Here is a 16,374-nt window from a genome sequence, read left to right as displayed (position 1 = left end):
ATATTAAATGAAAAATCCCCAAAATCAGCAATCATAAGTGTTAAATTGCATGCTGTTTTGAGTAGCATGATGAAATCTCCAGCTGCCTTGTTCTGTCCTACCAGGGAAATGAGTCATCCCATGTCCACGCTGCATACGTTACTGGCCTACTAGTCACTTTTGGTCATCTGGGTTATCAGATTGACTGTTGTAGTAAGCAGTCCCTGTGTCAAGTAACCCTTATTTTACTTAATAATGCCACATTCATATAACTTTTATAAAAGTTGTATTTTATAATTGTTTTATTTTATTATTAGTTTTTGTTATTAATTTCTATGTCTTACTTAAAAATTAAACTTTATTACAGGTATGTATATATAGGGGAAAAAAAAACATAATATAAAGAGTTTGGTACTATCAGAGATTTCAAGTATCCAGTGGAGGGGGTCTTAGAAGGTGAATAAGTGGATAAGGGGGTACTATAGTGTTAAGCTTTATAGTATGTATTCTCATACATAAATGATTGCATATAAAAGAAATATATAGAGCTATGTTGTAGGGAAATCTACTAATAATAAACAGATAATAGAAGAGAAATTCACATAAAGAGAATTATTGTGCAAAATGAATTATCTTCTGAAATTGTCCATTTATTATATAAAATATATAAAATGACTTGTCCTTTTTTAAAAAAATATATTTTATTGGTTTCAGAGAGGAAGGAAGAGGGAAAGAGAGATAGAAACATCAATGATGAGAGAGTCATTGATTGGCTGCCTCCTGCACACCCCCTACTTGGGATCGAGCCCACAACCTGGGCATCTGCCATTGACCAGAATCGAACTCAGGGCCCTTCAGTCTGCAGGCTGATGCTCTATTCACTGAGCCAAACCAGCTAGGGCATGACTTGTCTTTTACATGAGTATATAGAAAACACACATCTATGAAGTTTCACTTGATACATATGCATCTCTTTTCATGGACAGATGCAATCCTACAGTGTGTAATAAAGGAGGCTAATCATTACCTTCTCTAGTCATCAAATGATGCCAGCTATGACATTCAGGAATATTAAGATACCAAGCATTTAAAGTGCTTAATATTTCTCTCCCAGTTCTCCTATGTGGTAAGTCAAACGTCTCCTTTCTAGAAAGACTTAGTAATAGGCCTACTTCACTTAATTCACAAAAGGAGGCCACTGCAAAAGTGAGGTAAATTTAAGTTTTCTTGTTGCTGTGGTTGTAGCTATATGATAATAAATTGTTCCCAATATATTAGTAACTGATTTAATTTACAGTTAAAAATAATTAGACTGATTTTGGTATCACCAATTGACACAGATGAAATCCAAAACCCGATATGTAAGTTTGGTAGCAGGTTTTGTGTTTTGTTGTTTTTGTGTGTGTGTGTGTTTTGTTTGTTTTGTTAATCCTCACTTGAGGATATTTTCCTATTGATTTTTATTTTTAGAAAGAGTGGAAGGGAGAGAAAGAGACACACAGAGAGAGAAACATCGATGTGAGAGAGAGACACATCAATGGGTTGCCTTTGCCATTGCATACACCCCATCTACGGCTTAAGATGGAGCTGCAATTGAGGTACCTGCCCCTGATTGGAATCAAACCCAGGACCCTTCAGTCAACAGGTGGATGCTCTATCCACTGAGCCAAACCAGCTAGGGCACATCATTCCTTTTTAGAAGACTAATAGTAGTTCAATATAACTTTCCAGTGAGATTTTATAAGGCTTCTTTCTTTGTTCCACAAAGGAACAATACCATAAATATTAGCTCTTATTATATAGCTACTTAATTAGAGTATGAGTTAAATAGATTATTGAATTCCCAATTTATACAGATGAAGAAGGAATTTCTGTTACTGATCTTTGAGAAAAGTAGACCTGAAATCCTCTCCAATGATAGACTGCATGTCTAGGTCACTGCATGCCTGCAATAGAATTGTAGAACAAGCCTGGCATGGCCCATTCACCATATTAGAAACTATGTACAGGATCTAATTTCCAGTGGCAGACTAGTTCATTTTTATGATGGTGCCTTTGACAAATTTTCCAGGCATGTGTAAGAAAGTGATCTTTAGGCACTGCTCCATATGCCATTATAAAAAAGGGGAGAAAAAAGCATTCCTTTACTCACATTTCTCTAAATCATTGTATTAAGATAGGTTTCAAAAGGAGAACAAGTTCATTGTTTTAATAAAATGTTTTCTAAACTATGGTCGTTAGACATTCTTAATAAAAATCTTTATAAGTATAGTGGATAAGATGTTTCCTGATCAAACAGTTTGGGAGAACTTGCATGCTCATTAATTTATTAAAGGCTTAGTATAATATAGCAGATAGAGAAGCCTGCTTAATGCCATTTAATTTAATATTTACCAAATTTGCTTGAGTATAGAACCCCTTTGGCTTAAAACATGTTTTTCTGTTTCCAACAATCTTTAGTAAAACATTACTTTTGGAAATATTGGGCATCAATTCAGGAGTTTTAACTCTCCTTAAGTTATCTGCATCCTAACAGTCTGTCTTATTTAGTAAATACATATTCATTTTACAGAATGTGTTCTTTAATCAGGAGACCGAACTCTCCCATCTTCATGCTGCCTTTTCTGTATCTGACCACATTATACCTTGCTATTCTCTTAGGAAAATAGAAATTGGCACATCTTAGTTAGCTCACGCACCACAGACTGAGTGGCTTACACAACAAATATGTATTTTTCACAGCTCTGGAGGTCAAGATGCCAGCAAATCTAGTGTCTGTTGAGGGCCTGCTTCCTGGTTGTAAATGGGCACCTTATTGCTGTGTGCTCATATGGCAGAGAGGGAGAGAGGAAGCAAGCTCTCCCCTACCTCTTCTTATAATGCCATCCTGAGGGCTCTACTCTCTTAACCAAATTACCTTCCAAAGACCCCACTTCCTAATACCATGGCATTGAGGTTTAGGATTTCAAGGTATGAATGAGGTAAGCGCATTCATATGGAATATTTTGTCCATAGCAGTGCCTAAATTCTCCAACCATCAATTCACACCTCAATTCTTAAATTTGACCACCCCACCTAGAATCATAGATGTGCTTTCTTCATGAGATTTACACATATTCTAACTATGGACTGATATGAGTGTTTACACCTTTGTATATATCATAATTATTTATTAAGTTAGATTTTAAATCAAAGTCAAAACCATAAAAGCATAAAATATGGGTATTAATTATCAACAATTCATTTTTAATAGATGTGTCAACTGAGGTAAATTTGGAACAACTCATAAATTTAACTCAGTGTGAACTCATGTTGTTATCATTATAGTTCGTTGTCATTTTTACTGCTGCTGTTGTGGTGGTGGTGGTTTTCACTGTTTTTACCATATAAATTCACTTTAAAGGGTAACTCTTTAAAGTATGTTAGAAAACAATGACCACATTTGTCTAATACCATGAAGATCCCCAGCTATAAAATCCTATGGTTCAATTATTATTTTTCACAATGCTATCCTAAATTTTCCATTTGAAGATGTGGAGAAGGTACATAAGAGAATCTTCAATATTTTACTAGTTTGCATATATGACATTGTATCTTTATTCTCATTTCTACTTTCAAAGGAAGACACACAATATATAGCATTGTAAGGAATGAACTTCAGTGCACTAATCAGTAATACTGCCACAAGCCCCGCGGGTGATTGTGGCTAACTAGAAAGCGCTATCAACATCTGATGACATGATATCTGCCTTTCACCTTCCAGGTTAATATACTAATGCTACTTTTTGGAACCACATTAATTTTCCTGACATTAATATTGAAATTATATATGTTACAAGTGGTCATAATGACCTTAATATATATATTTTAAGAATGTAAAAGTATTCTAAAATCATACGGTAATATAAATGCAATATACTATCACAACTGTTAGAAATTCCATTCTTCAATCTGGCATCAAAATAAAGCAAACAGTAAACCAGGAAAGCTTGTTTAATGAAGTGACTTTATCTCTCGGGATTATACTCATCCTTATACCTTTAATTGTGCAGACTGGGAAGGAATCGTGACACAAACTGAATAATCTTGCATTATTTGAATAATTTGTAATCGCAGCAGAGCCAGTGATTCATTGGCTTATTACATATTTGCATGTTATAATCAACTAAAAGCCCATACATGCCCAAATATGCAAAACTGTTTAAAATGAAACTTCTCTGACACCATGGCAGCTGCCGTGCCTTGATGTGTCTGATGTAGAGTGGAATACATGAAGGATTAAGTTAGGCATTCATGAAGCACATACACTGTTTTCATTATGTGTCCTAGGTCAAATGTGAAGCAGTAAAGCTGAATTGGAATATATATTTTCTGAATAAGTACAGATGCATAATCTATGGCATTAAATATCCATAATAACATTTTGGAAGTGTTGTAATCATGTAAGGAAATTCCACATAAGCAAAGCATAGTAAAGATCTGTAGTAAAGATTGCCTTCCTCTCTTGCTTCTATATTTTGGTATCTATAATTTGCTTCTAAGGAAGAGACTTGACATTAGGTGCAGCAGAGGGACTTTCAGAACCAGGTCAGCAATCACAAGGGTGATTTTCTTGGACTCTAAGGAAACAATGAGCTAATGCGATGATTGCTATTAGTTTTATGCCTACTCATAATAACCACATGCAGACAGGGATATGCAGTTAAAGCAGCATGAAGGCACAGAGATATTTGTGTTACAGACAAGAATGTTAATAACCAAAAGATGTAAAATCAGTGACAACAGCCTAAAATTAAGAATAGTGTGACAAGAAATACTAAGATTTTAAATAAATCATGTAGACCAATTAAATATTATCAAATAAACTTTTAAAAACTCAATTAGCCCACTCAAGTAAAATTATTGAAAGCTGGATAAAAAATTCATATTTTTTTAGAGATCAGGCTTTTTAGACATGATGAAAATTACACACTAAAACAACTCATTTCACTGCAAATTTTCAGAATAAAATATTTCACATTAATAATTACTTTGATAACTAAACCAATTTCATTATGTGAAAAAACATCATACCTAATGAAATGTTTCATCAGAATTCCTAAGAAACAGTAATTGAGATGAAGCCCGCTGCTCTTCTTATAGCAGATATAGTCACCAACAGCTACAGCTACACTGAGGCTGTGTGATCGTATCCCCTCTCCCAACCTAGCTAGAGATGTCTCCATCAGTGATGTACAGCTGAACCAAATGTTACCCTTCAAAATCTATGTGAAATTTCAAATATTCACAGTTGTCTGAGTTGCTCTTTTACATTATGAGATCGTATTTGGAAATTGTGGAAAAGCCATGGGCAAAATGAAGCAAAGAAATCTGGCTTCTAGAGAGATGAATGAAGGAAGGGCCAGTTAGAAGCAGGAACCAGAGAGACAAAGGGCAACTACTGCCTTGTTCAAGGAAGCTTGCTCAATTCCTTGGTTTCATTATTTCAAAAAATCAATAGACCTTGTGTTCTTTGAGTTAACCATAAGTCCTCTTCTCTCTCTTAAGCTAGCTGAAGAGAGTTTGTTACTTGAAAACAATTAAAATTTGACTAACACAATAAAAAACAAACAAACAAACAAAAAACCCCCAACTAATTCAGCTTCAGTTATCTGGACAACTCACAAAGTTCCAACACATCTTGGTAACTAGGCCTGTAGTCATAGCATTCTATTTTAATAATTTTTTTCAATGAAACATTTCTCCATACCTTATTTAAGAGAAAATGCAGAAAAACAATATGCTTTGAATATAAAGAATATTTATTCATTTATGGCCATCATTGTACTCCTGTTCTATGTTAAAGAGATGTATACAAAATGGTTTTTTGAGTGTTATTATTGATTTCTGTAAGCTAACTATTCTCTATGTTTAAACTACTATAAAAACACCCTAGACTGGGTAGCAATAGATATAAACAATAGAAACATATGTCTCACAGCTCTGGAGGGTAATATTTTGAGGTCAGGGTGTCAGTATGGTTGGGTGAGGGTAATCTTTCAGGTCACAAACATCTCACTATACCCTCACACAGCGGAGGAAGGCTAGCTAGCCCTCCAGAGCCTCTTTTTTAAGGGCACTAAGCCATGCCAGAGGGCTCTACTCTCATGACCTAAGCATCTCCCACAGGCCCCACATCCTAATACCATCACATTGGGCATTAGCATTTCAACATATACATTTTGGTGGGGACAAAAAATCCATAGCACCCACCAATCTACAAAATTATAAATAATTTCGATTTTGATAATTGTTTCCTTCCTTCACTGTGAATTTTTGCTTCTTGTTACAATTAGTGTGCATTCCTGTTTTGATTTGTGAATTGTGATTCACAAATTGAAATGTGTGATTATAATTGTTTATTAATTGTGGAAAACAATTGTTTTAGGAAACTTTATACATGTGCTAAAAATAAAAGTGCCAGGTGACTTTTAGTAAAATCTCTCAATTTTTATTTTTAAATTTAGATGCTTTATTTAACGAGTGAGTATATTTTCACATATCTTTTAAAATATTTTTTTATTGATTTTTAGAAAAAGAAGAAGAGAGAGAGAAACAATGAACAGCTGCCTCCAGCATGCCCCCTCCTGGGAATCCAGCGGGAAACGGAGGCATGACCAAAAGTAGAACCTGCAACCCTTTTAGGGCACAGGAAGATGCCCAAACAACTGAGCCACACCAGCCAGGGCTATTTTCACATCTTTAAGTTTCAACTACAATTTAGTTCAAATATACTGAAGAGAATAAGATAATGGTCAATTCATAATGACCTTATGCCTCTATCATGGTCACATTGTACCTCTTGGGGGAAATAAAATTGAGAACAAAAACTAAGACAAAAAAAATAATAGCAACATCACAGTGACTCCTTAGTATAAGCCAAGCATTGTGCTAAGTTGAATCATTATATCATTAAAATCCTTATATGAAATTTGTGCAGTGGTAGTATTATTACACATTTTTTATAGATGTATTTATAACTAAATGCTACACTTTATGCAGTAAGTAGTGAAGCCAAAGTTTGAACTGGAGTAGCTGCTTTCAAATTCTCCATGTTAACCACACTGCCTATAAGGAGGCAAATGTCTATGAAAATTAGGAATCTGGATTGAGCTCAATGGAGAGAGGCCCTTAGAATTGTGTATATGTTTGTGCAGGTTGTATATTTTATAGCTCTAAGGGACATCATTCAAAATATATCTACTTGAACAGTGGAGCACAGGAAGTGTGTCCTGCTTCTCAAAGTAATCTCAGCGCTAAACATGTAATAGTGTTTTGATAAAATAAATTGTATAACTAAAGTGTTCTTGACTCAGACTTACATGACACCAAATGAATGATAACCTTTAAATCTAAACTTTGATGTATTTTTCACTATTCTATTTTTAGCAAAAACTGTGCAGTCTTTACATTCAGCAGCCACCACTTCCTAAAAATATAGATGCATAATTATGTATCCATCAGTCATGTGAATTCACAGTTGAGGCATAGAGCAGCATGCTCACACTAAAGATCGAAGGTCTTTACATTAGAGAAGCTCTCAGTGTTCACAGAAACAATAGGTAATACTACACATATCTAATTGTTAGTGTGTTCAATACGCAGTAAATGCTATAGCAATTCAGCCTAGGAAGGGGTCACCCTTCTGAATGGTAATGAAAGGTTTCATGTTGTTTAACTTCAACTGGGCTTTTAAAAATGGGTGGCATTAAGATGGATTATATGGAGAGTGAGGGGTGGAGTATTTCAACTAATTTGTGCTAAACACTCGAGGTAGAAATTGGGGAGTTACGAAGAGAGAAATCAGGTCATTTGGAGTAAAGAGTGCTGGGCTGTGAGATCACAATGATGGAAACAACTAAGCTCCCGAGGACAGAGATTTCAGGCTGAGCAGTTTGGACCATCGCTTTCGGCATTAATGCAAGCATTGAGCAGCATAAAAAAAGATAGAGAATAGGCAATGAATAGCAAAAGCCTCCAAAAAAACCTCCAATGCAGAGGAGTCTTGAGCATTCTCTCTCCCCCTGCTGCCTTTAATGGAAATAATCAATAGGAATGCTGAATGATTACAGTATATTTTTTCTCTGTAGGAGAGGGGGATTATGTACTCAGAACCATAAAGCATTTTGCTAGCAAAATTAATTCAAATTGACTTGCTTAGGAGCACTGTCACAGGAATTGAAAACAGCTGAGAAATGAGTAGGGCTAAACACACAGAGAGAGAGAAAGAGAGAAAGAGAGAAAGAGAGAGAGAGAGAGAGAGAGAGAGAGAGAGAGAGAGAGAAAGAGAGAGATCATGATAAACAGCAATCAAACCAGTCAGAAAAAGACCTGGTGATTGGACTTGGGGACCGCTGCAAAGCCCAGTTTTATTTAACATCTTCATTAATTAATGTAAAGAAGAGAGTCAAAAAATCATTATATTCGCATATGGAAACTGGTGCATATAACTTTGAGAGCAGAGAATAATTTTCGGAAGGAAAAGCATTTTAGGCCCAGATTTCACATGGACTATATCATTTGGCAGATAAACATCTAGACAGAGACCCAAAAATCCCCATATATTTAACTAAAGGCCCAATGTACAAAGATTCCTGCAAGAATGGGCCTTCCTTCTCCTGGCTGCCAGCACCGCCTTCGCATTGGCCGGAGCAGCCTTTCTGCCTTCCCACACATGCCCAGAGGCCCCAAACAGGTGGGGAGGTGCAGAATGCCTGCGTTGTCGCCATGGCAACTACGCAAGCATCCAGCCCCCAGCCGCTTGGTGCCTGTGTATGCAAATTAACCGACCATCTTTGTTGGGTTAATTTGCATACTCACTCCTGATTGGCTGGTGGGCATAGCGAAGGTACAGTCAATTTGTATCTTTCTCTTTTATTAATGTAGATGAGGAAGAGGGAAATATTAGAAACCAATATAAAACAGGTGGAAATTATTTGGGAAATGGCCGTTTGATGCAAGTGTATACATAGGTGTGGCACATGACAGGAAAGGTGACAGTAACTGGTATGTGACTCTAGTGACAGTCACTTGCATATGATTCTTGGTTCACATTTACATTCCCTGTTACTCATATAGACTAATGGGGAAAAGCCATTAAACAAGGAACAGATCATAAGAATCAAGTGTTTGTGCAGAATAGACAAGGTGATGAATAGGAATAACATGGCTGGGAGAAGTAGGCAGTGAGATAGGGATGGAGAGGAAAAGCAGTATGGTCTGCTGCCAGGGGGGAACAGTGTCAGTCCTGGAGCCATACTTTTCTAAAAGACTAGAACTGAAATTGTCATCTGAAGGGTGGAGCCTTGAGTAACTCAATTGCAGTTAGGTTAAGGAAAAGGGATTAACAAGAGAATATCATGGGTAAAGGTCATTTTCCAGTTTACATTTGTAAGTTTTCCTAATGTGGGAAAAGTGTTTTAAACGCATTATTTCTTGTGAGTTTGAATATATATATAGAGTGACAAACAACATTTGCATATCTCAATCCTACTCTGCAGGAATACACTGTGACTATTGCTAAGTCATTCAATATTATTGCAAATATCAAAGAATAAATACAACATCTGTCTCATATGCCAAAGGAAAGCTGGATATTTTAGAGAACTTTCTTCATAATTACTAAGTTTCCATGTAGGAAATCTAAATGCAAAATTGTGTTTGTTCTAAACTTCAGTGTATGCTTAATGACTATCTTGAATTCCTTAAATTATTTATCTTAATTACCTCACGGGTTGTATGTGCTTTTTGTTTTTCTAAAAAATAATGAATACAAAGTACTTGGGAACAGAATTGTTCTTCATTATACTGGCATTTGCATTATATAGTATAATATCCATCCCCTTTAGAATAATTTTCTATCACTGTCCAAATAAAAAGCTTTTCTATAGCCACTAATATGTTCTTTTTTTTTTACCCACTTCAGCATTACTTTAATCTTTATTAGCCTCTTCATGTTCAATGTGGGCCTCAATTCTTGTCATTATCTTTCCTCTCTTCAACAGAAAGCAAAGCCAAAATAAGATTCTAGCAAAACTTAGCATGATCACAACCAAAACTCGAAATTAGCAGTGTTCAAAAAGTTCTCCTCAGTCTTTGCCTTTAATTTTGGGAAGAAAGAGCCACATACAAAACCTCCACACAAACACACACACACACACTTTGGCCAAAATCTGAGTATCAGAAAGAACAACCAGTTTGTCTTTCTGAATTCAAGAAAGCCCACATCATATCCTCACAGTCCATGTTGAATAATCTAAACCTGAGTTATTTTCAACTTCAAAAGTAAATGCACAGGTTCTCTGTCTCAAAGAAATCATAAAACAGAACAAAGTGACAATAAAGTAAGAAATGCCATCAGCTCCTGTTTTCAAGTATCTTCTATGCAGAGCTATTGCTTGTTCTTTCTCTCCCAAGGGCAGAAAACAGGTTACTTACTCTGTCTCCATTTTAGTACAAATATGTTTTAAGTCAATATTGGAATCTCTCTCAAATGAATAAATTATCATGAATGATTCCAATAGCCTAAGTTCAGCATAATAAGATATCTCAAAATAATGTTTATCCTCTAGGGCTGTACAAAGATAATAGAGCAAAAATAAAGGCAGAAACTGAAATACAACTCATAGGTGATGCCCAGGGGAGTGTGGTGGCCCGCCCATTGTGTGCTACAGGAAATACAGAGAACTCAGTAGGGAAAAGGCCTCTTCCACCAAAGCAAAGGAGGCAGGTGTATCTTGTGATCATTTGTAACAACCTATGAAAAAAAGAGCAATAGTGGAATTTCTAAAACGTAAGAACATAATCTGCTCCTACCAAAACCATAACCATGAATTTTATTCTCGTAAGTATAAGCCTGGAAAACACTTGATAAAAATGTCCAGGAAACAAGGCTGTTTATATCCATGCTTAGACTATATAGATTAATCAATATTAAATGTTCCAGATGATGACTGAAATAACTCTAATGTAATTAGAAGGAAGCAAAACACATGTTCAAGGTGTGAACAAATAGGCTGGTGGAACTATGGAAAAAGAGATTGACAGTTTAAGGGAAGAAGAAAAAGAGGCAAGTCTAAGTGAGAAAATACTTATTTTAGAAAAAGTCTATAGGGTCTACCTTTATTCAGGCAGATGAGTCAATCAAAATTCAAACTAATGCATTACTATGAGGATTGTTCATCTATTCTAAAAACTTTCATAATTTTAATTGAAATGGGATTTAAATTCCATGTAAGTTTTACCTTTAAGGAAAATACTTAGGACCTTACAGGTTTTGCTTATCTTTTTCTAAAGTCTAGACATGGCGTTTGCTACTAAACAATTGTCATTTAAGAGGAAAGTGGAGAATTGCAGAAATGGACTGCCTATGGTTATGGGATAGTGCTACTTTCAAAAATCCCAAAATAGGGTATAAAAATAGAGAAATGGTCTATGAAAAATATATATGCTCTATTAAACCAAAAAAAGACATGGAGGAACCTTAAATGCCTGTTGCTAAGTGAAGGAAGCCAATCTGAAAAGGCTAATACTGTGATTAAAACTACTTGATGTTCTAGAAGCGGGGGAAAAAAAGAGACAATAAAAAGCTCAGTATTTGCCAGGGGTCAGAGAGGAAGGAGGGAGGAAGGAGGCAAGGGATGAATAGGTGGACCATAGGGGATTTTAGGGCCATGTAACTGATCTGTATTATGCTGTAATAATAAGTATATGTCATTATATACTTAAACCTCACAGAATGTACAACAGAAAGGGAACTCTTATATAAACTAAGGCATTTAATTAAACCAATGTATCCACATTGGTTTATCAAACATAACAACTGTATCACACTACTACAATCTATACTAATAAAAGGATAATATGCTAGTTAGGTCAGATGTCTTCCAGACGTCCTTCCTGACAAAGCCAGGCCTAGGTGAAGCTGCCCGCCTGCCATCCCAGGTGCCAGCGGCTGCAGCTGAGGCCCGTGAAGCTGAAGCCGCCCACTCCACAGTCCCAGATGCCTGTGGCCTGCCAGAGTGAGGGAAGCCTGGGTCCTGGGTGCCTGCGGCTGGCTGGCAGAGGGAAACCTGGGTCCCAGGTGCGAGGCCGAGACCGAGGCTGAGGCGGTTAGGGGCGATTAGGCCAGCAGGGGAGAAGTTAGAGGCAATCAGGACTGCAGAGGAGCAGTTAGAGCAATCAGGCAGGCAGGCAGAGGTGGTTAGGGGTGATCAAGGAATGAAGGCAGAGAGGTTAGGGGCAGGCAGGCAGGAGAGTGGTTAGGAGCCAGCGGTCCTGGATTGCAAGAGGCATTTCCGACTGTGGGATTGGGCCTAAACCGGCAGTCGGACATTCCCCCGAGGGGTCCTGTATTAGAGAGGGTGCAGGCCGGGCTGAGGGACCTCCCCCACATGCACAAATTTCATGGACCAGGCCTCTACTATGTTAATAATAGTGGAAACAGAGTGAGGAGTAAATTGAGGTGGTATATAGGAACTCTTCATACTCAAGGCTCATTATTCTATGAAGCTAAAATGTCTCTAAAAATTAAAGTCTATTAATTTAAAAAGTATGGCTCCAAAATTTATGAGTATTTTAAAGTGAAATCTTATATGAAACATAAAAAATAGATAATAGAGACCATCATAAAAATCAATGGAATCTCAATGCCTCTTTATTTAGTATTTAGCTCCATTCTTCAGAACCACTATCACTGTTAAAATCATGTCCTCTTGAATTGAGGCTGAAAAAGTTTGAGAACTTCAATATAAATTATTTTTAAAAGGTGCTCTGAAGGAAAAAAAGTATTTACTCAAACAAACAGGGAAATTGAGAACTGAAGGTAACTATGCATAATTTACGTCAACTTATACGGCATTGGTCTATGTTTTGCTTGTTTTTGTTACTGTTTAAAGTTAAAGACAAGTTATGCAAAAATTTTTAAAAAATATTTACAATCCTCTTCTCAATTTCATGCAAAGTGAGTTTAGAGAATCTAGTTCCACATTTGGAAGTTCAGGTATGAAATCTCTCAAAGTCTACTTATTTCATGTAATAGTCAAATGCTGAAGACATAGCTGAGTAATTGTTACTTTTAACTATCAAAATATTGGTTTCTGGCTATATTTGGGAACAGAAATATAGAAGCAGCTTTTTTATCAACCATCATCATTTCTATTTCTTTAGTGGTTTAAGAATCACATGGTGCATTCAAATTCATTTCCTTATTTTATCCTAAAAATGACAATGCTGGATACATGATATAATAGCCACCCATCCTACTTAACAGATAGGAAAGCTGAGCTCCACAGAGGTCACAAAAATTAAAGATATAGCATGGTGTCAATTCATCCTTTTAATTATCTATCAACCTATTTACCTAATTATGTAGTTAGCTAATATGTACATGCACTATAACAACTATAACATATATTTGAGCATGTATGTGTTATATATTTGTTTCAAATACTAATGATCTAGCAATGGATAGAATGAGACCCATTCTGCCTCATTGAAAACTTTTTTTGAGGTGAATTTCTCTTCTACACCAATTCCTCTTTTATGTAAACCAGAAATCTGGGCACATTCCAGAACCTGGTCATGTCTATGGAGACCTACTCATTCAGAGGAGCTCACCTCTGGTTTAAAACAACCAGTATCCTGAAAGTCCTGGGTTTGAAATGGACTCAACCTCTTACCAGCCGCATAACCTGTGGAAGTCACCCTTACAGAGCTTCATTTTCCCCTTCTACAAAAACAATATGAAGTTTCTCTTTTTATATTGTCATCTTTAGTACTAACTGTAATTATGTACACGAGAGAGCATTGTTTTTCACGGCAAGATAATGAGAAACAGTGATAGGACACGTGTGCCAAATACAATAGAGTAGATTTGCTGTTTCCAGTTGTGTCCTAAACTACCTGAGTGACTTTGAACAAATACTATCTCCTCTCCACCACTTTTGTACATCTTATATAATAAAAGGCTAATATGAACATCAACTGAGCGGTGGAACATCCGGTCACTATGATGTGCACTGACCACCAGGGGGCAAATGCTCAATGCAGAAGCTGCCCCCTGATGGTCTGTGCACTCCCACAGTGGGAGAGCCACTCAGCCAGAAGCCCAGAGCTGGCTCACAGCTGGCAAGCACAGTGGCAGTGGCGGGAGCCTCTCCCACCACCACAGCAGTGCTAAGGATGTCTGAAGGATGATTAGGCCAGCTCACCCCAGAGAACGGCCTAAGCTGTCAGTTGGACATCCCCTGAGGGCTCCCTGACTGCAAGAGGGTGCAGGTTGGGCTGAGGAATCCGCCCTCCCCTGAGTGCATGCATTTCGTGCACTGGGCCTCTAGTATATAGAGAAAAAAGCCTACAGAGAACTTCATCTACCACATTATTCAAACATTATGATTACTCCTTTTCAAAATAATGCTGCCTCAAGCTCCAGAATGTAAGGAAATTTTGTTTGTTTTCTTCACTGTTGTCACTCCAGTGCCTGGAACAGAAACTGGCTCTTACCAAGTGCCTGCTACATATCTGTTGAATGAATAAATGCCTTAAATTTGAATAAAATTAAACTTTGTTAAACATAGTACTTCTAGATATGTCCAGAATAAAAAAAAGAGTAGAGTTCAGCTTCTTACCATGAGGCAGGCACACACACACACACACACACACACACACACACACACACACACACACCATCTCATCTACTATGGTTAAAAAGCACATGCTAAAGCCCAAATTTAAATGATATGTCCTAACTCAGGTGAAGTAGTTAAAACAATAAAAATAAAAACTAGAAGGACTCTATCTCAACATGTAACAATAAGTGGAATTAAAAAAAAAAGTCCCTCCTAAAACAACAGAAAATCCTGATGCATGTGAAATGCTAAAAATTGCCTCCACAAATATGCCAGCATTACAGACAGCAACTTAAATGGGTGGAGAGCACCAGGCAGAAATTGAATCAAACAGGAGAAATTGCTTACTCTCTTAGAAAGCAGCTTCTCCTCAGCTCTGGGCTGTGGAGATTATAACAGGCTGCTAACTCTCATTTTCTGAAACTTCCAACTAAACAGAAAAGCTCGAAATACACTTTATATGAACTTTCCCAATCTTTAACTGCTGACTATGGATTCACGTAAATATACTTAGAGATAAAACAAAAAAAAAAACCCTGATGAACTGGTAGGTGGATCTCAGTATGAGATAGAAATGCAATAGAAGGTCAAAGGTGAAGGGATTAAGAAAAAACAAAACAAAACAAAAACCCTTATAATCTCACCCTCCTTTCCCTGTGGTTATGACCATAGACATACAACAGTATGGTCATTACCACAGGGAAATGGAGGTGGGGGAGACAGGAGAGGGTAAAGGGGGGATAAATGGTGATGGGAAGAAACATGACTTGGGGTAATGAGCACACAGTACAGTATACAGATGATGGATTATAGAATTGTACACTTTAAACCTATATAACCTTATTAACCAATGTAACCTCAATAAATTAAATAAAAACATGCTAACCCCCCAAATGAAGATCAACTGAGTGCCAACACTGTGCCAAGCTCTATTCTCAGTCCCACTTATTTAACCTTTATGCAAAACTATAACACACAATTTATGCTCCATTTCATAAATAACAAAATAAGTTATCCTACCAAAAAATATTTTAAGTTGCCCCATCTGATAATATGGACGATATGTTGGGTTGAAATTAATTTTTGAAAACTCTGAGAAAATATGTCATATTCTCTTTGAATCTAGTTTTGTATTTCTCCAGTTTCCATTCCAGAGTTATTCAGGAAAGGTTTAACTATAGGGGTAAATCTGATGTTGTATTGGCTCTTGCAACTAGAAATTTTGGGAGATATTTACTCAGTTTTGTATGTGATTTCTGCAACATTGATTTCCTTAAAAATATACAATCTCTTTGTATTAGAAATAGTCTTTTTCCAATCATTTTAACAACATTATGCTTTATCTTTCTATTATAATTGAGTTAATACTTCTTGTGTAATAATAATAATTTTGTCACAATATTTTACTTATGCTTTCATTTTCCATCTACTAATAGCTATGAAATATTTTTAAATGTAACCTATTTATTAAGATCATTAGTATATAAATACATTAATATGCATATTGTTAGAAAATGGCTTAATTTTTACCCAAAAGACTTTTTTTAAATCCTCAACCGAGGATATGTTTTGGTTGTTTTTTGTTTTGTTTTATTTTGTTTTTAAGAGAGAGAGAGAGAGAAACATCAACATAAGAGAAAAACATTGATTGGTTGCCTCCCTATCATAGGTACCCTGACAGGATTTGAACCCACAACCTAGGTATGTGCCCTGAACAAGAATAGAACCT

At 36.4% G+C, this 16,374-nt stretch overlaps 1 protein-coding gene across 4 annotated transcripts in view; it reads right to left on the bottom strand.

Moving 5' to 3' along the window:
- Window positions 1–16,374, bottom strand: part of EPHA5 (EPH receptor A5) — a gene marked incomplete at its 5' end in the record, with an annotated part of 343,025 nt that overhangs the window by 295,852 nt on the left and 30,799 nt on the right. The window lies entirely within an intron of this gene.

The sequence above is a fragment of the Myotis nattereri genome (genome assembly GCF_964212035.1).
Source record: "Myotis nattereri genome assembly, chromosome: 1".
Taxonomy (NCBI): Eukaryota; Metazoa; Chordata; class Mammalia; order Chiroptera; family Vespertilionidae; genus Myotis; species Myotis nattereri.
This window is presented reverse-complemented; position numbering and strand designations above follow the sequence as displayed.